The sequence below is a fragment of the Felis catus genome, chromosome A1 (genome assembly GCF_018350175.1).
Source record: "Felis catus isolate Fca126 chromosome A1, F.catus_Fca126_mat1.0, whole genome shotgun sequence".
Classification (NCBI taxonomy): Eukaryota; Metazoa; Chordata; class Mammalia; order Carnivora; family Felidae; genus Felis; species Felis catus.
This window is the reverse complement of record NC_058368.1, coordinates 15,591,899-15,616,005: the sequence shown is the minus strand read 5'-3', so window position 1 is coordinate 15,616,005 and position 24,107 is coordinate 15,591,899. Positions and strand designations below refer to the sequence as shown.

The 24,107-nt window shown below is 37.2% G+C and overlaps 1 long non-coding RNA gene across 1 annotated transcript in view; it reads left to right on the top strand.

The window, feature by feature from the left end:
- LOC109497469 overlaps positions 1–24,107 on the top strand; it is a 110,678-nt gene that overhangs the window by 546 nt on the left and 86,025 nt on the right. Inside the window, exon 2 of the long non-coding RNA XR_006594021.1 lies at positions 6,754–6,849. This is a non-coding gene — a long non-coding RNA (uncharacterized LOC109497469). The remainder of the gene's footprint in view (positions 1–6,753; positions 6,850–24,107) is intronic.

Sequence of the window (24,107 nt, the reverse complement as noted above, 5' to 3'; positions counted from 1 at the left end):
AACGTTTTCATTAAATACAGTGAAAACGGGTAAAATGCAACCCTGAATGACAAACGTTAAAAAAAAAACAACAATAAACGACCTATTATTTTTACCAGTTGTTGCACAAGTGCTGGTTGCTAAATCTTAATTTAGCCACATCTCAGGAGGGAGTCGACCCTGCCGCCTCTTGAACGAAAGTGCCAGGTAGTTGTTCTCTTTCCATTTGTTCCTTCCTCCTTGCCTGCTTGCGTTTTGCATTCCACCTATTGGGAAGGAGAGCAATGACTACCCCAACAAATGATAAGTCCACTCACATTAAGGTGTTTGGGTGTTGATGTGTGAGTAGGTCACCAGCTACCTACGTTTCAAAGAGAGGCACAAAGAGGTTTGAATATAGACAGACCTGGCTGGCACTGTCCTGTGTGACCAGGCCTCATTGGTGACAGCCTCTGGGACAGTCAGCTTTCTCGATAGTAAAAGGAAGGGTCAGTGGTGTGCTAGATGAGGTTGATGAGAGCCATTGTTGAAATACCAGGTATTTAATGAGCTGGAAGTTAAACACTGTTATTATTAAAAATTAAATTACATAAACTTCCAATTAAATTATTTTATTAAAAAAATTTTTTTAACATTTATTTATTTTTGAGACAGAGAGAGACAGAGCATGAACACGGGAGGGGCAGAGAGGGAGGGAGACACAGAATCGGAAACAGGCCCCAGGCTCTGAGGTGTCAGCACAGAGCCCCACGCAAGGTTCAAACTCAGGGACCGCGAGATTGTGACCTGAGCTGAGTCGGACGCTTAGCCGACTGAGCCACCCAGGCGCCCCACCCATTAAATTATTTTAAAAACAAAAGTTAAAAACCTCAAAACTCATCCCTTTCTAATCGTTTTTCAGTGTTTTACTATTAGCAATGCTTATAAGATACGTATGTGGAAATACTAGTTGTAGTACTAGTACTGCTAGTTACTACTAGTACTAGTTAGTAGTACTATCACTAGATGTGATACTGCACGTCTCTTCTCAGCTCTGCATTCAGTGATGTCACGTTGGTTGCTTGAAACTAGCCATGGTGAGCGTGTTTACACTATGGGGATTGTCAAGTGATACAAAGCAGAGCTTGACTTGCTGTCGATTGTCTTCAGACTCAAGGTGATAGTAAAAATGTTAATGAAGATTAAACTTAACACATTTGATGGCTGTGGCTGTCACGTTGTCAGTAGCCTCCCAAAATTGAAATATTCTCTCAGTATTTGAAAATTACCATGATTTCAGCAAAGAAGTTGCTCCTGTCATTGAACAATAAGTGAAGTTCTGGCATACATCTTCATTGTTTCACTTTTGTCTTGCTCATCAATAGAAACAAAAATGTCAGCCAACATTCAGAGCAGAACTGCACTCTCACTAATGTGAGCAACTTCTTTGCTGAATCGGCTAAAAATCAAGCATTTATTTATAGTTTGAATTCTTGACACTTTTTGGTGAAATAATTATAAAAAATGATAGTGGATTTTGCAAGAAATAGCAGGTTACACTGAAGTGTATGGAATTACAATAAGGAGTCTTGTGATTTTTATTATTTGTAAATCATGTGCTAAAACATTCTTTCTACCAGTCAACTGGTTTTTAAAAATTTATCAGCATATCACTGAAGGCAGTGCTATTTAAACCCTAGTGCAAATTCCTGTTATGGTATTCAATAAATGACAGCAGGGTTTTTTTGTTTGTTTGTTTGTTTTGTTTTGTTTTATTTTTTTTTTTGACATTTATTTATTTTTGAGACAGAGAGAGACAGAGCATGAACGGGGGAGGGTCAGAGAGAGGGAGACACAGAATTCGAAACAGGCTCCAGGCTCTGAGCTGTCAGCACAGAGCCCGACGCGGGGCTTGAACTCATGGACCACGAGATCATGACCCGAGCCAAAGTCGGCCGCTTAACTGACTGAGCCACCCAGGCACCCCGTTGTTTTTGTTTGTTTGGTTTTTTTGAGATATAATTTGCATGCTATAAAACCCACCCATGGTAAGTATACAACTTAATTAAATAGGCCAGCAGGGGCCAATAGACTCTTGTAGTACTGCTTTAATTGTCCATTCTCAGTGTATTTTAACTCTGACTTAGGCTTCTTCCTTTGCTCAAGAAAATGATATATGGTTAATTTTTATGTAGTTATTAATTCAAATAAAATTGTTTTAAACCTAGAACCAGAGTTCCACACCTGTTTTCCTCTATTTCAAACTCTGTAGATGAGTTTACTTTCTCTAGTTTATTTTTTTTCTTCCTTTCTGGCTTCTAGACAATAGTTTTACGCTTCCCCGAGAAGTAATATATGCTGTGTGTTGGGAGCTGAGGAAAGGAACCATTCTTATTTCCTTTTATCAGTCTTCTTACGGTTCTTTCAAACTATGAAGCTTGGTGTTAACAAAGTACCAATTTTCACCAGAACAGAATTTTACCACTGTGATTACAGCATAGTAGAGTTGTCTTAAAACCAATTACAGCCCTCATTTTTATCTAGGAAAACTTGTATGAAAATAAATCTATAGGTCTTGGATTTTATTTTATTATTTCAGAAGAAAATAAAGTATTCTATATATCATGTTTGTGATACTGATTGAATGAATATTATGATTATTGCAAAATGACAATTTTCAACTCTTATCACTTCCTCTGTATTTCTGAGTTGGCATTTTACTGTTGGGAAGAGCCATCCCTTCTACTTTCTGTATTTATTTCTTTATTGTTTATATACGATCAGTATGGACTCATGAATTTCTGTTTTATTTAACGGATTGCAGTCTCTTACTTACCTTATCAATGCTCAGATTGTTCTGGATTTGGCTGGACTTCCTAGATTTGGCTGGTGGTAGTCCTTCAAGCAGGCTCCTGTATCCTTTTGGGCACTCCCTTGCTTTCTGGCATAAGAAGATATTCCAGACTTGTCTTGTACTGTCCTAGCTACAGTCCATTTCTCCTTTCTCCTAGGAGATTTCCTAGGATCTCTGGTTCCTTTTCATGGAGGATGATACCTAGAAACCAAGCTCTGGGTGCTAGATGTGCTCTATGCTACTAGGCACTTTTAACAGATAAAAGGAAAAAATCCAAACATGTATGTATCTATACTTAATCATGAATTCATACTGATTACTTCTGTTCTGATCCTACCCCCAGTAGCGTTTCTTGACTTCCTTCATTCCACATTAGTATCTTCTTTCTTCCCAATGATAACTCTGGGTATGATATGAGAAATTTATTCATGGCAATCTATATTACATGTTATGTTGTATATCAATATTTTATTTGATTGGTATTTTATTTTTAAAAAATTTAAAAATGTTTATTTATTTATTTTGAAAGAGAGAGGGAGGGAGAGAATCCCAAGCAGGCTCCATGCTCAGCCCAGAACTGACACAGAGCTCAATCCTACCACCAGGAGATTGCTACCTAAGCCAATATCAAAAGTTGGCCACTCAATCACTTCAGCCATCCAGGCTCCCCTTAATCAGTTTTTTTTTTTAAATTTATTCTCTACTTCCAGAAAAATAAAAGGCCTATTAAGAAAATAAAAATTAGCACAGTTCATTTTGAGGCCATATTTGTATTTCTTGTCTTCATCCGTCTATAGATAAATGCATGACTGTAGCAAAAGACAGACTCTGCTCAGACTTTCAGATATATTGTTAGCATTTTGTCTAGGAGAGCCAGGAGATAACCTCCTTTGAAAGAGGGTTTCACAGAGTTTCTGGGTACATGATACTTTGATATTTATGTTATCAGTGTAAGAATTGAGAACTTTTAGGGGAGGAAATATTCCGGGGTATTAGTGACAGACGTTTAGACTTTAGTCACAGGTTAAGTGCCCGTGTATTTGATCTTTCATATCCCAAATCATCCTTGAATTTAGCTTAACACAAATGTCACAAAATGTATTGCCAAAATGCCAATAAAATACAGAAAAGCAAAGAAATATCTGTAAGATGACCTCCTCTGGTTCTTTTACAAGGAGAGTTCTTCTATCCCATGTGATATGTATTCATAACACTCATGATATCTGATATCGCCACTACCAGTCTGAGTCCTCATTTGAACATAAGCAGGAAAAAGTTTTTAAAACTATTTCTAAGTAATCCAGATGAGTTTGGTTCCAGGCAAATAGTGTGATTGGAAGAACAATGAGAAGCAGGTTTCGATCTACATGAAGTGAGAACTGGCAACTGGATCCATCTGCTATGGCAATGAAATTCTGGGTTCCACTGAGAAACAGGTTATCATCTCATCCTTCTTGAGCTATGTGTGGAGATAGGGAGGACATGGAAAACTCCTGGAGGCTTCATGATTTAATTTAAGTTATACAACTAAGTTGTTTTTCTAATTAGGATTTTTTGTTTTAAGATTTAACTGAGTGAAATAAGGTGTTATACCCCACCAATTTATAGCAACATTACTTTTTTCCAGAGATGACAGGATCTTCAGAAGTGTGGGTAGGTTACTTTATCAAAGATCCATTCTACTAGATAATTATTAGACAAAACAAACAACATTCTAATGACAGATTAAAGAGGCTAACTCTGGTAGCATGATGAGTGAAGTAATGTTTGTTCTGAGACACTTCAGTCTCGTGACCTTAAGCTCTATTAAGCTAAGAGCTGGCACTGCTCTTAGCATGACCGCTTCATCAAGGGGATCTGAGATTATTTTATTTTATTTTATTTTATTTTATTTTATTTGTTTTAAAGTTTATTCTGAGAGTGCGTGTGCGCAAGAGAGAAAGCATGAGCAGGGGAGGGGCAGAGAGAGAGAGGGAGAGAGAATCCTAAGCAGACTCCATGCTGTCAGCACAGAGTCCAGCGTGGGGCTCGATCCCACGAACCATGAGACCATGACCTGAACTGATCAAGAGTTGGATGCTCAGGGCGCCTGGGTGGCTCAGTCAGTTAAGCTCCAGACTTCAGCTCAGGTCATGGTCTCACGGTTTGTGAGTTTGAGCCCCACGTCGGGCTCTATGCTGACAGCTCAGAGCCTGGAGCCTGCTTCAGATTCTGTGTCTCCTCTCTCTGCACCTCTCCTGCTTGCGATCTGCCTCTCTCTCTCTCCCTCTCTCTCTCAAAAATAAATAAACATTAAAAATTAAAAAACACACACACACAAAGAGTTGGACGCTCAACCAACTGAGCCACCCGGGTACCCCAGAGATGATTTTAAACAACACATGATATGGAATAGGGAACTGAGGAAAGACACACAATCATATGATATATAAAACCCTGCATTTTGGGGTACCTGGGTAGCTCAGTTGGTTAAGCATCCAACTCTTGATTTTGTCTCAGGTCATGATCTCACAGTAGGTGAGATTGAGCCCCATGTCTGCGCTGACAACGTGGAGTCTGTTTGGGATTCTCTCTCTCCCTCTCCATCTCTGCCCCACCCCTGCTCACACTTTCTCTCTCTCTCTCTCTCTCTCTCTCTCTCTCTCTCTCTCTCTCTCAGAATAAACAAACTTAAACACACACACACACACACACACACACACACACACACACACACGCAGGGGCACCTGGGTGGCTCAGTTGGTTAAGCATCCGACTTTGGCTCAGGTCATGATCTCATGGTTTGTGGGTTCAAGCCCTATGTTGGGCTCTGTGCTGACAGCTCAGAGCCTGGAGCCTGCTTCAGATTCTGTGCCTCCCTCTCTCTCTGCCCCTCCCCTGCTCGTGCTCTGTCTCACTCTGTCTCTCAAAAAATGAATAAACATTAAAAAAAAAAACCGTGCATTTCACCTGTTGATGTACTTACTGTTGGTAGTACTGCTAGATTTATATTTATGCTGCCTAAAAACATATCATTCTGGTAAATTCTATTTTGCACAATTCCCATAAAAATACATGGTATGTTTATAGTTGTGTATGCCATATTCATAACAGGAGAGAACTTCTGATTGACTAGCTGTTGATGAAAACCAAATCTTACGATTTTACACATTTGATGACTAGAGTAATTTTCCACAGATTGGTTTCTGGCTCCATACATTTCAAACCCTTTTTGTCCTCCACTATTTCATGTTAAGAGCAATCGGACACTTTTGTCACATTCATATTGTGATCCGACCCCTGATCCTCTATATACTCTCTTGTCTTCATGCCCAATGAATCAGTAGAGTATAGGTAGTAGGAACATTCCTGAAAGCTGTTGCTACATGGGAGAGTGGGAGAGTGAGTTAGCAATCCCTTGGCTATGAACCACATAAATATATCCCACTAAACCCAAACTAATTGTATCACAACTCAGCTTCCTCCAACCAGATCCCCGCATGTCTAGAGCCTCTTCAGTACCACCCAGCACAAGAAGAAATGTGACAGAAGGGAAGTCCTGAGTGGAAAGAGACAGGGGTCTCAATCAATTGAGATTAAATTGCTTGCTTTCTTTTGCAAATTTTACATAAATATATGCCCATGTGAACCTATTGTTGGCCCCCTCCCAGCCTTGGACAGGAAGAAGGGGAAAGACTTGGAACTTAAGCATCATCATCTGTGTGTAAATCCATCTTGATTCATAAGTACTTTGTCCAGATAAGTGGTAAACTGGATGGAGGCTGTGCCTTTCAGAGAAGAACTTTCACTTGAGTTTAAGGGTCCACTTAGGAGGATTGGGTTTGGAATTATTTTAGGGAAAGGATTACCGAGGGGATTTCCAAGCCTTTGAAAACATGATTGTGCTGTGCTGTCTTCTCATAATTAGAGCTCATCTTTACATTTTCTTTCTTTTTCCTTAGGAAATCCCTTTAAAGTTTCTTTTTAATAAACTGCAAAGGAATATTACTCCTAAATTAGCAGGAGACTGTGAGGACTGGCCTTCTCATAGATTTACTGTAAGTACTAAATGACATAAGATTCTAGCATTTAATAAGTGCTCAGTTAAGGATAACAGCAGGATAAACAGTTTGTTAAATGAGCTGAATTGGGGGGGGGGGCGCCTGGGTGGCTCAGTCAGTTGAGCATCCGACTTTGGCTCAGGTCGTGATTTTGAGGTTCGTGAGTTCCGGCCCTGCGTCAGACTCTGTGCTAACAGCTTGGAGCCTGGAGCCTGCTTCAGATTCTGTGACTCCCCCTCTCTCTCTGCCCCTCCCCTGCTCATGCTCTGTCTCTGTCTCTCAAACAATAAACGTTGGAAAAAAATTAAAAAAAAAAAAAAAGTTGTGTCCTTTAAAAAAAAAATGAGCTGAATTGGTAGGGTTTGGAAAGTAACTTAGACTTTCTCTTACTGCTGTCTTTAAGCTTAATGTATGTGTTCTTTCTTTCCCACCTCTGGACGATGTTTGGGGAATATCCTGTTGTTTTTCTGTTCACTTTCATAGATTAATAAACAGTCTCATTTTCAGATTTTAACAAGCTCAGAAAAGTATAATATCAAAACTTTATTTTTCCCCCCATTTGCTTTAAAGCTTCTCTCTCCCTCCATAACTCAAGGTTGACTGAAGTTTGAAACCGACTGGGGGATGGTGGGCAGGAGAGTACTTGGTTTCTTTATTCTCCTATCCTTCACTTTTTCCCTTACTCACAATTGCTCTTTCTGACCCCTCCAAGTCAGAAATAAGAGATAAGGGGAACTTTAAAAAAAAAAAAAAAAGCACTAGGGGAAATCATTTTTAATAGGCTACACAAGAAAGGCTTCACTGAGGTGACATCTGAGCTTAGACCTGAACCATGAGAAGGGATGGGGGGAGGTTGGTGGGGAGAAGATAAGTAGGTGCCAATAGGCCACTGTACAGAGTTTGGATACAGTGGGAATCCACTGGAGAGTTTTAAGCAGAAGGGTGACATGATCTGTTTCACTGCATCAAAAGGGCTCTGGATTCTAGTCCTGTAGCATCTATCTGTTCCTCCTTTCTTGGATAACCTCTCTTTGGTTTACTAAACTTGAGATTCTCTCTAATCCAATGTCTGGCCCCAAACTCTCTGCCATCCATAGTGAAAGATTAAAGTGAGCCTTGTTAATGAGCAAACCGCCCCCTTTCATCATTTAAATACCTTCTTCCCCAATGAGCATGATCTGTGTGCTCTTTAACTGAGACCAGTAAGGAGAACTTTTGAAGAACACAAACTTATATGGCAGGTGTTATTATAATCCACAGTTATAGCCCTTCATGTAGCAGATGCCCTAATGCTGGCTTTATTGCTGGTGGGTGTTTCAGCGAGTTCTGCTCTCCTGATTTTGGTGATACCATTTCCATAGCATCTTTCTGCTGCTGGATCATTGTATCTCAGCACACAGGACAGAGTCCTTTCAGGATAACTCAAGGCCAGCTACCTTGCTCCATCATGGATGGGAGACTGGCTTGTTCCTGTTGCTCCCACCTTTCTTCGTGTTATGGAGACTGCTTCAGCCATTTTTAAGGAAGGTTCAGGCAACAGTCCCTGTCATCCCCTGAACTCTAGTGTATATGTGTGCAGTTTCTCTGAAATGTTCTAAGCTCAGCATATTTATCTTAAAAGATACAAGGAGGGAAACAGTTCAACTCCAACTCCCTTCAAAGTAAAAAAAAGAAAAAGAAAAAGAAAAAAAATCTCTTCAATCTTTTTCATTCTTGTCACATTCTCAACTTGTCTTATATTTAAAGTGGGGGGTGGGAGTTATAATGGGGAATGGATTTCAAGTTACAGAGCCAGTTTGGAACCACATTGTTGTCCTGTTGCCTATGTGTGGGCACTTAAAACCTGTTTTTCTCATCTTTGGGGGCTGACTGGGAACTGTGAGGTAACAGGAAGGAAAGTAGTTATAATTTGGAAGTTGTAGCTGTGCCACTTAGATTATCCATATATATATATATATATTTTTTTTTTTTTCCCTTGGTGTACTGTTATTTTCTCATTCATCCCTGCCGTTTTTAGTTCAGGTGGGCTCTAATGCTGTCACTCCTCCATCAACACAGTATGTGTACCATTCACCACCACCAGTCCGACATTCCCTTCGGTTTATGTTACTATCATTGTTATCACCAAATTTGTGCAGGCAGCTTTGCATGATTTGCACTAAAGGAGGGAAGTAATAGTTTGAGGCAGTACTGAATTTGAAAATAATAAAAATATTTTAGATTCCTCATTGCCATCAGAGTCTTTACTTGCTGAGCCCAAAAACCATCCATAAGAACACTAATTTCTCCATTAGTTATATATTTAGAGGACTTTAGGAAAAAGACCTTCCTCTATGAGGGAGAAGAGACTGCCTTTTAGGAAGATCTACTATGACACAAAAGCAGCAAGCGATGAATACAATGATTCCAAGAGGAAAGCTGAGAATATGAAGCTAGATTGGAGACACAGATAGAACAAATTAAACTGGGAATAGGGACCTTCTGACCAAAAATACCGGACTCCATATGGAGGTCGCATGGCCAAGGAGAAGTTTGAAATGCAATATTATGAAGGCTCCCAGGAGGTCTGAGCACTAGAGGATGATCTTGTATAGATGAAAGTGATCAAAGATCAATTGCAGAAATATGTCAGAGAGCTGAAAACAAATGGTGACTTGGAAAATATGCAACACACGTAATTGTTACTCTGGAAGACAGAGCAGTGTACAATCAACCATTGAAAGAAATGCCTTTCTGGAGAGTGAATTGAAGAGGAGAGTCTCCTGGAATCCATCTAATACATCAAAGGAATTGGTCCTGCAACACCCAAGCCAAAACACTGACTTCATGTCACCCATGGACCTGGTTCCAGTCTGAATACAACTCGGATGTCCTGTGAGGTATGGGAAACTCCTTTATCTTGTGGATCAGAGGGTCTGCCTTCAAAATTATAGGGGACTTGCTGTGAAAAGTAGGGCACTAAAAACCAATCTTGCATTCTTTTAAAAATTTGTATGGGGTCAGTCTTCAAGCTAAGCAAATGTCACAACCTTCTGGTGAGGGAGCAAGGACAGATGACAGAGACAAAAAGCTAGGCAGTGCTAGTATGGTGTGGGGTGATGAATGGTTGGTAAGTGTCTAAATTTGGGAAACTATATTTTATTTATTTTTATTTTTTAAATTTTGATTCCAGTATAATTAACATTCAGTGTTATATTACTTTCAGGTGTACAATATTACTCATTCAACAATTCTATACATTACTGAGTGCTTAGAATGATAAGCATACTCTTAATCCCCTTCACCTATTTCATCCATTCCCCTCGCCCCCCCGGTAACCATAAGTTTGTTCTTTGTATTTAAGAGTCTGGCTTTTTGGTTTGAATCTTTTTTATTATGCATTATTTTTATTTTGTTCTTTTGTTTATTAAATTCCACATGAGTGAAGTCATATGATACTTGTCTTCCTCTGTCTCGTTTCACTTAGCATTATACCCTCTTGATCCATCCATGTTGCTGCAAATGGCAAGATTCTGTTCTTTTTATGACTCAGTAATATTCCATGATAGATAGATAGATAGATAGATAGATAGATCTTCTTTATCCATTCCTCTATTGCTTTCATAATTTGGCTATTGTAAATAATGCTGCAATAAACATAAGATGCATATATCTTTTCTAATTAGTATTTTCATATTCTTTGGGTAAATACCCAGGAGGAGAATTAACAGGATCATATGATAGTTGTATTTTTAATTTTTGAAGAGCCTTCATACTGTTTTCCATAGTGGCTACACAAATTTGCATTCCCACCAAAGTGTACGAGTGTTCTTTTTTTCTCCACATCCTCAACAACACTTATTATTTCTTGTGGTTTTGATTTTAGCCATTCTAACTGTGTGAGGTGGTATCTCACTGTGGGTTTTTTTTTTTTTCATTTTTAAGTTTGTTTATTTATTTATTTTGAGAGAGAGCACACATGCACACAGAAGTGAGGGAGGGGCAGAGAGAGAGAGAGAGAGACAGAATCCAAGCAGGCTCTGTGCTGACACAGGACTTGATCCCATGAACTGAACCATGAGATCATGAGTTGAGCCAAAATCAAGAGTTGGGATGCTTAACCAACAGGGCCTGCCAGACACCCCATCACTGTAGTTTTGATTTGTATTTCCCTGATGATGAGTGATATTGAGCCTCTTTTGGTTGGCCATCTGTATGTCTTCTTTGGAGAAATGTCTGTTCATGTCTTCTGCCCAGTTTTTAATGGGATTATTTAGTTTTTGGTGTTGAGTTGTAAAATTTCTTTATGTATTTTGGATACCAACCTTTTTCAGGTACTCATTTGCAGATATCTTTTCCTATTCAATAGGTTGTCTTTTAGCTTTATTGATTGTTTCCTTTGTTGTGCAGAAGATGTTTATTTTGATGTAGTCCCAATAGTTTATTTTTGCTTTTGTTTTCCTTGCCTCAGGAGACATATCTAGAAAAATGTTGCTGTGACCAATGTCAGAAAAATGACTACCCATGTTTTTTTTTCTATAAACATAACCTATGAACATGAAACCTATGGTTTCAGGTCTTAATATTTAAGTTTTTAATCCACTTTGAGTCTGTTTTTGTGTATGGTGTAAGACAGTGGTCCACTTTCATTCTTTGTGTGTAGCTGTCCAGTTTTCCCAATACTATGCGTTGAAGAGACCATCTTTTTCCCATTGCATATTCTTGACTCCTTTGTCACAGATAAATTGATCATATAATTGTGGGTTTATTTATGGGCTTTCTGTTCTGTTCTATTGATCTGTATGTCTGTTTTTGTGCTGGTGCCATATTGTTTTGTATACTACAGCTTTATATTATATCTTGAAACTGGGGATTGTGATGCCTCCAGTTTAGTTCCTTTTCAACATTTCTTTGACTATTTTGGGGGGTGCCTGGGTGGCTTAGTTGGTTGGGCATCCAACTTTGGATCAGGTCATTATCTCCCAGCTTGTGAGTTCAAGCCCTGAGTTAGGCTCTGTGCTGCCATCTCAGCCTGCAGCCTGCTTTGAATTCTGTGTCTCCCCATCTCTCTCTGCCCTTCCCCCACTTGTACTCTATCTCTCTCTCTCAAAAATAAATAAACATTAAAAATTTTAAAAAAATATTGCTTTGATTATTTGGGATCTTTTGTGGTTCCATTCAAATTTTAGGATTATTCATGTTCTGTGAAAATGCTGTTGGTATTTTGATTGCATTAAATCTGTAGATTGCTTTGGGTAGTTATGGACATTTTAACAGTATTTGTTCTTGCAGTCCATAGCATGGGATATCTTTCTATTTGTTTGTGTTGACTTCAATTGCTTCCATCAGTGTTTTATTGTTTTCAGAGCACAGGTCTTTCACCTGCTTGGTTAAGTTTATTTCTAGATATTTTGTTATTTTTGGTGCAATTGTAAATGGAACTATTTTCTTAGTTTCTCTTTCTTCTACTTCATTATTACTGCATAGAAATAGAATAGATTTCTGTATATTGATTTTGTATCCTGTGGCCTTACTAAACTCATTTATCATTTCTAGTAGTTTTTTTGATGGAGTCTTTAGGGTTTTCTGTATATAGTATCATGTCATCTGCAAATAGTGAAAGTTTGACTTCTTTCTTACCAATTTGGATGTCTTTTATTTATTTTTGTTAGTTGCTGTAGCCAGGACTTCCAGTACCGTGCTGAATAGTAGTGGGGAGAGTGTATATCCTTGTCTTATTCCTGATCTTAAAGAAAAAGCTTGAAGTTTTTTTCAACATTGAATATGATGTTAGCTGTGGGGTTTTCGTATATGGCCTTTATTATGTTGGGATATGTTCCCTATAAACCTACTTTGGTTTTTTTGTTGTTTTTTTTAAATTTTTTTTTGAGTTTTTGCCTTTTTTTTTTCCAATACATGAAGTTTATTGTCAAATTCGTTTCCATACAACACCCAGTGCTCATCCCAAAAGGTGCCCTCCTCAATACCCATCACTCACCCTCCCCTCCCTCCCACCCCCCATCAACCCTCAGTTTGTTCTCAGTTTTTAACAGTCTCTTATGCTTTGGCTCTCTCCCACTCTAACCTCTTTTTTTTTTTCCTTCCCCTCCCTCATGGGTTTCTGTTAAGTTTCTCAGGATCCACATAAGAGTGAAACCATATGGTATCTGTCTTTCTCTGTATGGCTTATTTCACTTAGCATAACACTCTCCAGTGTCCATGTTGCTACAAAGGGCCATATTTCATTCTTTCTCATTGCCACGTAGTACTTCATTGTGTCTATAAACCACAATTTCTTTATCCATGCATCAGTTGATGGACATTTAGGCTCTTTCCATAATTTGGCTATTGTTGAGAGTGCTGCTATAAACATTGGGGTACAAGTGCCCCTATGCATCAGCACTCCTGTATCCCTTGGGTAAATTCCTAGCAATGCTATTGCTGGGTCATAGGGTAGGTATATTTTTAATTTTTTGAGGAACCTCCACACTGTTTTCCAGAGTGGCTGCACCAATTTGCATTCCCACCAACAGTGCAAGAGGGTTCCCGTTTCTCCACATCCTCTCCAGCATCTATAGTCTCCTGATTTGTTCATTTTAGCCACTCTGACTGGCGTGAGGTAATATCTGAGTGTGGTTTTGATTTGTATTTCCCTGATGAGGAGCGACGTTGAGCATCTTTTCATGTGCCTGTTGGCCATCCAGATGTCTTCTTTAGAGAAGTCCCTCTAAACCTACTTTGTGAGAGTTTTTATCATGAATGGATGTTGTACTTTGTCAAATGCTTTTTTTTTCTTTTAATTTAAACTCAAGTTAGTTAACATATAGTGTAGTATGTAGCTATGAGGCTTTAAATTGCAAGCATTGGGCACCAGCATGGTATGGTCAGGAACTAAGATCCAGTGGTAGTGTGACTCAGCAGAACCTTGACTCCAGCTCAGCTAGGGATGCACCAGCTTCTCCTGAGGTGATATAGAGGTGAGAATCCAATCGTTGTGACTGGACAGGGTTTTTATTCCTTATGCAGTTGGCTGTAACAGGTTTCCATGGAGCTCTGCCTGCAAGGTATCTACCTTGGACAAGTTATTCCTTACTTCTTAAGTATAATTTTCTTGTTTGAACTTCATGTAAGTTATTGATATAGGAGGAAATTACTCCATATTTCCCTTCTCTTGAATTCACACCATGCTGATGAATTGGTGCATTGAATAAAGTTTGTTCTGAATGGTTAAGTAAAATAAAATTGGAATTTATATTTTGCTTTGGATATAAAATGCATTTGTGTATCTGATAATCTGAAAATACCTGGCATTTCAAATGAAATTATAAAACCATAATTGGTCAGACTTTTGATAGAGTTCTAGATGACTTGTCAAGGATGGGAACTACACATTGTACAATTTATTCAGTCACTAATTCTTTTTGAAAAAAATTTTGAGATACAATTTACATACCATGAAGTTCACCCACTTTAAGTATACATTTCAACCTTTTTAAAGTATATTTAGAGTTGTGTAATCATCACCATAATCTAATTTTAGAACATTTTTATCAATTTGAAAATAAACCTCATATCTACTAGCAGTCACTACCTATTCTTTTTCTCCTCTCTTCTCTTCCCCAGCCCTAGGTAACCACTAATCTACTTCTTTATTGATTTTCATATTCTAGACATTTAATTACATGGTATCATACAAAGTGTGGTATTTTGTGACTGATTCCTTTCACTAAGTATATCAATAATTCATTTTTTCAATAAATACTGTTAACTGAATAAATTTTTAATATATAATTGGTTTTATTACTCTAGTCATGAATCAGGCAGCATCCCCTCTAGCAAGTAGAGGGAAGTTCCAAAGGGCTACAGAAAAGGAAAGGTTTTTAATGGTAGAGAGGGAATGGAAAAAAGCAATTACAGTAAAACCTTAGATTGCAAGTAACTTGTTCTGTGAGTGTTCTGCAAGACGAGCAAACATTTCTAATAAATTTTAACTTGATAAACGAGCAATGTCTTGCAATATGAGTAGCATGTGACGCTGAACATCACATGATCACAACTGGGCCAATGGTTCTTGACACTTGCTTTGATACACGAGTGCTTTGGATTACAAGCATGTTTCCGGAGTGAATTATGCTCACAAACCAAGATTTTACTGTATTAGCAAGATGCCATTGTTTTAGGCAAAGTCACCTTCCTAAGGGGAGTGGAAGGGGTCTATCTGTAAATTTCCTAGCGCTGACCAGGAAATCCCTATGTTGACTGGTTAAAGGTTATATTTCCGGTGGGCTGAAACTGCAGTTAGGTTAGATATTAAGTCTTGGTTTTCTGACTTGGGACCTTAATCTAAGTGAAGCTGTTTGGGGGTATGTGGTTTGTTTTTAACAATATTCATTGAGCTTCTATTATTTACACAGTGTTATAAGCCTTGGAAATACCAAGATAAATAAGACACTCTTCCCTCAAGTAGTTTAGAGTAGTGGTCCTTCACCCTGTGTATTAGTCAGAGTTCTTCCGAAAAATAGAACCAATAGGACATGTAATGTGGTATGTATTTTTATATATAATACTGTATATTTATTATAGAAATGGCTCACACAGTTATGGAGGCTGAGAAGTCCTATGATCTACTGTCTGCCAGCTAGAGAACCAGGAGAGCTGGTGCTATAATTCCATCTAGGTTACAAGATCAGAGAATCAGGAGCATCAATGACCTAGAGCAGGAAAAATGGGTGTCCCAAGTCAATAGAGAGTGCAAACTGACCCTTTCTTGGCCTCTTTTCTGTTCAGGCCTTCAATGTATTGGCTAGTGCCTGCTCACATTGGTAAGGGCAATATTCTTTTTTTTTTTTATTTTTTTTTTTTAGCATTTATTTATTTTTGAGACAGAGAGAGACAGAGCATGAATGGGGGAGGGGCAGAGAGAGAGGGAGACACAAAATCGGAAGTAGGCTCCAGGCTCTGAGCCATCAGCCCAGAGCCCGACGCGGGGCTGGAACTCACGGACCTCGAGATCGTGACCTGAGCCGGAAGTCGGATGCTCAACCGACTGAGCCACCCAGGCACCCCAGGGCAATATTCTTTACCCAATCTACTGATTCAGATGTTAACTCTTCCAGAAACACCTTCACGTACACATGCACAAATGATGTTTTACCAGCTATCTGGGTATCCCTTAGCCCAGTCAACTTGATACATAAAATTAACCATCACACAGTGTTAGACCCAAGGTCTCTTTTTCTTTCTTTTTTGTTCCCTCCTCTTTCTTTCTTTTTCTTTTTCTCTTTTTTTTTCTTTCTTTCTTTCTCCCTTCCTTTCTTCCTTTCTCCCTTCCTTTCTTTCCTTCTTTCTTCTTTCTTTCTACAAATAGTTTGTAAAATTTCTTCTCTATCCCAAGTGAAATTTTAATTAACACTTAATGTAATTTACTTATGCATATAATTTTAAAAACATTGTCCTCAGGGGCTGGGGCAGGGAGGAATGGGGAGATGTTTAATGGGTATAGAGTTTCAGTTTTGCAAAACCAATGTTCTGAAGGTTGGTTGGACAACAATGTGAATATATTTAACACTAACAGTTAAGATGGGAAATTTTATGTTATATATATTTTACCACAATTAAGGAAAATCAACATTGTCCTAAATGTGATATAAAAGGGACATAAAAAGAATAATATATTATCAAATAATGTGTGTATCCAGCATTTAAATTTTCAGGCACAATTAGGTTGGAAAATACAATGATGTAGTCAATGCTTTAATTTACTGAAATGAATAAGAGAGGTGCCTGGGTGGCTCAGCTGGTTAAGCATCTGACTTCAGCTCAGGTTATGATCTCATAGTTTGTGGGTTCAAGCCCTGCATCGGGTTCTGAGCTGACAGCTCAGAGCCTGGAGCCTGCTTCAGATTCTATGTGAATGTGTGTCTCTCTCTGCCCCTCCCCTGCTTGTGCTTTCCCTCTCTCTAAAAAATTAATAAGCAAACATTAAAAATAAATAATGAATGAATAAGAAGGTTAGAAGTTTTTCCTTACAAAGGAACAAAAAAAGAGCACAGGCATGTGTGGATCCCAGAATAGAAATAGTTTAGGATAAGCTAAAACAAACCAGACTAGTTTGTATATGATAGAAAAGAGGGAGAAACATTTAATTTTAGTAAGGAAAACATGCAAAGAGAAATTATGGGCTGTCAAAGGAAAATGACAAAGAATGATTTGGCCATTAACTTATAAATGAAGGGTGAAATAGTTTTCTGTATTATGACATGGAGTGCTAGTAAGAGTATCTCGGAAAACATTTATTCTATCTAAAAATTCCAGAATTTATTGAGTTATACATCCAGCTTCCAGAAATTAAAAATATGTCAAAGTCTATTCTCTAATAAGCAACAATGAATACAAAATAGACTAGTAAAGGAAATAGTCATACAAGAGGCTATGGAGGGACTATACCTCTCTCTGGGAACTCCCTATTAGAGTTACATAGAAAACTTAAGCAAACAAACAAAAAAACCCAACAAGTAACCCAAAAATAAACACATAATTTCAATAAACAATAAACTTACAAAATAAATGTAGGTTTATAACATATATCTTATAAGAGTATGTAAAACTTTTTAACATATAAGAATATGAAATATTTGAGAACTGTCTTTCATTGAAATTCAGTGAGATATCTATGTTTTAATATTTTTACTAAGCCTATTAAAGTTAGCTTAAAATGTTCTGTTTCATCTTTGTAATTGGTTTTCATGACTTGCAGTAAGCACACTGACTAAACCCACTCTCAACTATATAGATAGCAGGAAATGCTGCCATAATTTAGCTTGTTTTCAGACATGTAGATGTGAAAGTCTTGGCTGGATTCTAACGTTTTTTTTTTGTTTTTTTTTTTAAATTTTTTTTTTCCAACGTTTATTTATTTTTGGGACAGAGAGAGACAGAGCATGAACGGGGGAGGGGCAGAGAGAGAGGGAGACACAGAATCGGAAACAGGCTCCAGGCTCCGAGCCATCAGCCCAGAGCCTGACGCGGGGCTCGAACTCACGGAGCGCGAGATCGTGACCTGGCTGAAGTCGGACGCTTAACCGACTGCGCCACCCAGGCGCCCCTGGATTCTAACGTTTTTAATTAGATTGATTAAACCATGGTTTGTCCTCAGGTTCTTTTGAAGATCAATTAATTTCTTTTGAAAACGCTGGCTGACATATTCCACATCTGTTTAAAACCACCCAATCTGCTATTGTAAAATGTTAACTGTCTTTAAGTCTAATTATCATTGCATCCAAATGAGAGCAGTATATTTCAGAGTCAAGTATCTTTTAATCTGTCCTCATGTTAGATAGATTACACTACAAAGCTAAAAACTATAAAAGTCCCAAGTGAGCAAGGTTATTTTTAACTATTTCATTTGTTGAAAGAGCCATGAGAATTCCCTTCAACTTGAATAAGATTGGTCCCTTTTCCTTAAAGTTTAAGAAGGAGCTCATTGATGCTATAAATGTACCTTTGCAATGGAAAGATCTGACTATCTCTCCTTACCCATGTGATAGCATTAGTTTAATAGAGGAAGACTTGCTCTTTCCCATCTCCTATGTGAGTGAAAATGAAGGATAAACATCAAAACATCATATATGATGTATTCTGCCCAAAATGTTGAGCATGAGTCTAATTAAACCTATAGAAAAAATTTCCCATTTACAGGGGAGAGAGGGAGGAATAAGTTAAACCGCACCCTGAGGAGACAAACTGGAAACATCCAGAATGTGGAATTGTAAAACACAAGTGGCCTAGTGGAAGAAAGTCAATTTTGTAATTTTTTTTCTTTAAAAATAGGTTTAAGAAATTTTCTAGATTGAAGGAGACTGGAAGAGTTATATAACAAATGCAAAGTATGAACTTTGATTAGATTCCCATTAAAAACAACCAACAAAAAAACAATTATAAAAGGTATTTTTTGGGGGACAACTGGAGACATTTGAAAATGACGTTAGACAATTATTCCAAATTTTGGGGATGTGATAATGCTGTTGTGGCTATGTAAGAGAATATCCTTATATGTAAGAGATTTATGCTTGAGAATTTAGGGGTAAAGTGGCATGATATCTACATTTTTACTTTGAAATGTTTTAGCCAAAAAATACATATAGGAACCAATTATGGTAAAATACTTAACGATTATTGAATCTGGGTAGTGGGGATATGGATGTTTATTGCCCTGGACTTTTAGTTTTTCTGTATATTTAAAAATATACATATTAATATATAAAATATAAATTAAAATAATTATAAATTGAATAAAGAGAAAGGCCTTTTCAAATATGACTTGGAAGATACACCTCACTCTTTTGCATTATTTCAAATTTGATATTTATCTTTTCATTGGTTATATCAGAAATTCCACAGAAGTCCATAATGTGAGCCAAATCTTTTTAAAAATTTGTTGGAGAACCATCTTATTTGGATAAGACATTCAGACCCTTCATGGACATTTGATAGATTATGGGTAATCTATTATTGAAAGGATTTGAACATTCATTGATTCATGGAATTTATTTCAATAATTATTAGTAATTAAGTATTGCTGATGAATAATGAAATGACTTTTTAAAAACATTTGGTGCAGGGTGCCTGGGTGGCTCAGTTGGTTAAGCATCCAACTCTTGATTTCAGCTCAGGTCATGATCTCATGGTTCATGAGATCAAGCCCCATGTTCGGCTCTGTGCTGACAGCGTGAACCCTGCTTGGGATTCTCTCTCCCTCTCTCTCTGCCCCTCTCTGGCTCTCTCTCTTTCTCAAAATAAATAAATAAACATTAAAAAAATTTTAAACATTTGGTGTTTCTTTTTTCCTAATTTTCTTTAATATTCATGTTTGCAGGTATAGTTACCATTTAGTATAAGGTATACAAAATACATACCTTGTGTCTTCTATTTAGAACATATATTTTATGAAAAATCAATACTTCAATTTAAGTATTAGGTATATATAATGCACCCCAGTTACTGTATGCAAACTGATATTTACCAGGGATACTAATGATACATAGTAAATCAGAACACATTAGAAAGTAGAAATGTATAGGGGTGCCTGGGTGGCTCAGTTGATTAAGCTTCTGACTTCAGCTCAGGTCATGATAATCATGGTCCATGAGTTCAAACCCCATGTTGGGCTCTGTGTTGACAACTCAGAGCCTGGAGCCTGCTTCAGATTCTGTGTCTCCCTCTCTCTCTGCTTCCTCCCTGCTCACACTTTATCTCTCTCTCTCTCTCTCTCAAAAGTAAACATTTAAAAAAATTAAAAATAGAAAGTATAAATGTATTTATGAAATAAATTATTTTTACATGCATCTGTGATATTATGTATTATATAATTTAAAAATCTGATCTCACAATACCCAACTAAATTAAGAATTTAAGTGTAGTTATATGAGCATAATTAATTTCCAAGAAAAATTTTGTTTAGTTATGTGGACAGCCATATTTCCGTAGTTTGACTTTTTAATTTTGCTAATACTGGCATACAGAATTGGCATTTATTGTAATGTGAATTTACTAGAAAAATGAACAAACATAAAACTGTAATTACCCAAGGTAATATCTATCATTTATCACTTCAGTCAGTTGGTTTTTTTTAATAAAACCTATATATATATATATATATATATATATATATATATATATATATATATATATTTTACTTTAATACTAATGTTTCTATTTTTTTTTAATTATTTTTTAATCTTTATTTTATTTTTGAGACAGAGAGAGAGAGAGAGAGAGAGAGAGAGAGAGCAAGCATGGGAGGAACAGAGAGAGAGGGAGAAACAGAATCTGAAGCAGGCTCTGAATCTGAGCTGTCAGCACAGAGCCTGATGTGGGGCTTGAACTCACGAACTGCTAGTCCATGACCTGAGCCAAAGTCAGACACTTAACCAACTGAGCCACCCAGGCGCCCCGATACTGATGTTTTTATTTTGATGAGTAGTATAAGTTTAGCACATCAAACTCATGATCTAATGACCATTACAGTTTAATATAAATTGTGAGTTAAGCATGAGTTGAATTGAAAAATACTTCCAGGTGGTAGCCCAACAAGGTATACATTGTGGCAGTGAAGGAGAGTGACTGCAGATGAGGAAATGCCTCACGTATTGTCCTAGTATTCCTGACATACAGGCAAAGCTCAGCACTATGTTGAGGAAATTAAGAGTAACAACACATTCTTTCATGTATCATTGGATTTACTCCTGAAGAAAGCATGCAGCTTTGTGTTCTGAAGCTCATTTTCTGAACTCCTCTACAGATACAGGTTTCATATAATTGTACCTTTTGTTCAGTGTTAAATGTGTGGAGATGGAAAGAAGTACTATTTTCTAATGAACTAAATACAGTTTTAAGACTAATAGCATAATAAAGTTTTAGAAGCAAAAGGAAACTTAGAAGTGTTTCTGCTACATATTTTTTTCCAATTTTATTGACAAGTGATTGGCACACATCACTGTATAAGTTTCAGGCATATAGCATAATGGCTTGATTTGCTTTTATTGTGAAATGATTACCACAAGAGGTTCAGCTAGCATCCGTCTTCTCATGTAGATACAATAAAAGGGAAAGAAAGAAGAAAAGAATAAAGGAAAAAAATTTTTCCTTGTAACAAGAACTTTTATAATTTACTCTCTTAACTGCTTTCCTATATATCATACAGCAGCGTTAGCTATAGTCACATGTTGTACTTAACATCCTTAGTACTATTTTTTTATTTATTACTGAAGTATAGTTGACATTCAATGTTATATTAGTTTCAGATGTACACCATGGTAATTCAACATTTCTATGCATTACTTGATGCTCACCATAAGTGTAGTCACCATCTGTCACCATGCAACATATTACAGTATTATTGTTTATATTCCCTATGCTGTAATTTTGATCTCTGTAATTTATTTATTTTATAACTGGAAGTTTGTATTTGTTAATCCCTTTCACTTATTTTGCCCATCCTCCCACCTACCTCCCCTCTGGCAACCGCCAGTTTGTGCTCTGTATTTAAGAGTCTGTTTCTTAAGAGTCTTGTTTGTTTTTTAGATTCTACCTATAAATGAAATAATATGGTATTTGTCTTTCTCTGACTTATTTCATTTAGGATAATACCTTCTAGGTCCATCCATGTTGTTGCAAATGGCCAGATTTCATTTACTTATAGCTAAGTAATATTTTGTAATATTCCACTGTGTGTGTGTGTGTGTGTATCGATTTAGATAGGTATATTGACTGATAGGTAGGTAGATATACTGTCTCTTCTTTCCATTCATCTTTTGATAGACACTTCAGTTGCTTCAACATCTTGGCTATTATAAATAATGCCATAATAAAGAGGTGCGTATATTTTTTGGAGTTAATGTTTTTGTTTTCTTTGCATAAATACCTAGTAGTGGAATTACTGGATCATATGGTATTTCTATTTTTAATTTTCTGAGGAACCTCCATACTGTTTTCCACAGTGGTTGCACCATTTTATATTCCCACCAACAGTGCACAAGGGTTCCCTTTTTGCCACATCCTTGCCAACACTTGTTATTTCTTGTCTTTGTGAACCTAGCCATACTGACTGGTGTGAGGTGATACTTCACTGTGATTTTGATTTGCCTTTTCCTGATGATGGACGATGTTCAGCATCATTTCATGTGTCTGTTGGCCATCTGTGTATCTTCTTTAGAAAAATGTCTATTCAGGTCTTCCCACTTTTAAATTTGACTATTTGTTTTGTTTGTTTGTTTGGTGTTGAGTTGTATAAATTCCTTATATATTTTGGATACTAACTCCTTACTGGAATGTCATGTGCAAATATCTTCTCCCATTCAGTAGGTTGCTGTTTTGTTTTGTTGATCATTTCCTTCGCTGTGCAAAAGCTTTTTATTTTGGTGTAGTCCCAATAGTTTATTTTTGCTTTTGTTTCTTTTGCCTGAGGAGACATATCTATAAATACATTGCTAAGGCCCATGTCCAAGAGATTACTGCCTGTGTTTTCTTTTGGATCCCTACTATACATTTATCTTATAACTGGAAGTTTGTACCTTTTGACCACCTTCCTCCAATTCCCTCTTTTCTCATCTCCTGCCTCTGGTACCCACAAGTCCTGATATTTTTTTTATGAAGTTTTTGTGTGTATGTGTGTGCGTCTTTTTAAAATTGGCTCTAGGGGCACCTGGGTGGCTCAGTTGGTTAAGTATCCAACTGTTAGTTTCGGCTCAGGTCATGATCTCACGGTTTCATGAGTTTAATCAGGATTCTCTGTCTCCCTCTCTCCTCTGCCCCTTCCCCATTTGCACTCTGTCTCTCTCAAAATTTAAAAAAAAAAAAAACTTTAAAATTGGCTCTAGACTATCATTACTAATGCTCTATTTGTTAATAAGCAACAATGTTGGAAAAATGTTTTTTCTTTTAAGTAATTTTGAGGATTTCAAAATTGACAATTCTTTTTTATTCACTGTCAGCAATTTGAAAATAACATTTTCTCTGCAACTTTTTCTGTCTTTGCAAACTTGACATATGAGAATGGTGAAGGCTCTCTGTGAGACAGGATGCATTCACCTACTTGTAATAAAGATTTATTTATATTATGCAGTTGGTTTCACCTTTTGTAACCTTCTTAAGGCAACAATGCAGTGGAATAGAGGAAATCATTTAATATGATTTCTTTTTATCATCTTCAGAGTAGTCTTTTATACAGCTATTAAGATTAATTGTTCTTGAATGTTGTGTAGCATGCCATACACTGCTTTGAAGGAAACAAGGAGACCTATCTTTTTTTGCACAGAGCATTATCAAACATTCCAGTGATGGTATTGTAGTTTTCAGTAGTTTTCAATATATATATGTGTGAAACATATATGTGTCTTTCCAGTTGGATTAACATATTCCTTTGTAAAATATTCACTTAATCTTGATGGGTTTATTGGCTTGATTAGAAAAATGAGTTGGCAGGAGCATCTGGCTGGCTCAGTTGGTTGAGTGTCCGACTCTTGAGTTTCCTTGGGTCATGATCCCAGGGTTGTGGGATCAAGCCCAGCATGGGGCTCTGCACTGAGCATGGAGCCTGCTTGGGATTCTCTCCCTCTCCCTCTGCCCCTCTCCCCTACTTGTGCTCTCTCTCTCTCTCTAAAAGAAAAAAAAGAAAGAAAGGAAAAACGAGTTGGCAGAGTAGGCATTGGTGACTGTTCATTTGTACAAAAAACTGTACAACCCAATTTCAAATATTTAGCTGAATGTTTGCCCACATT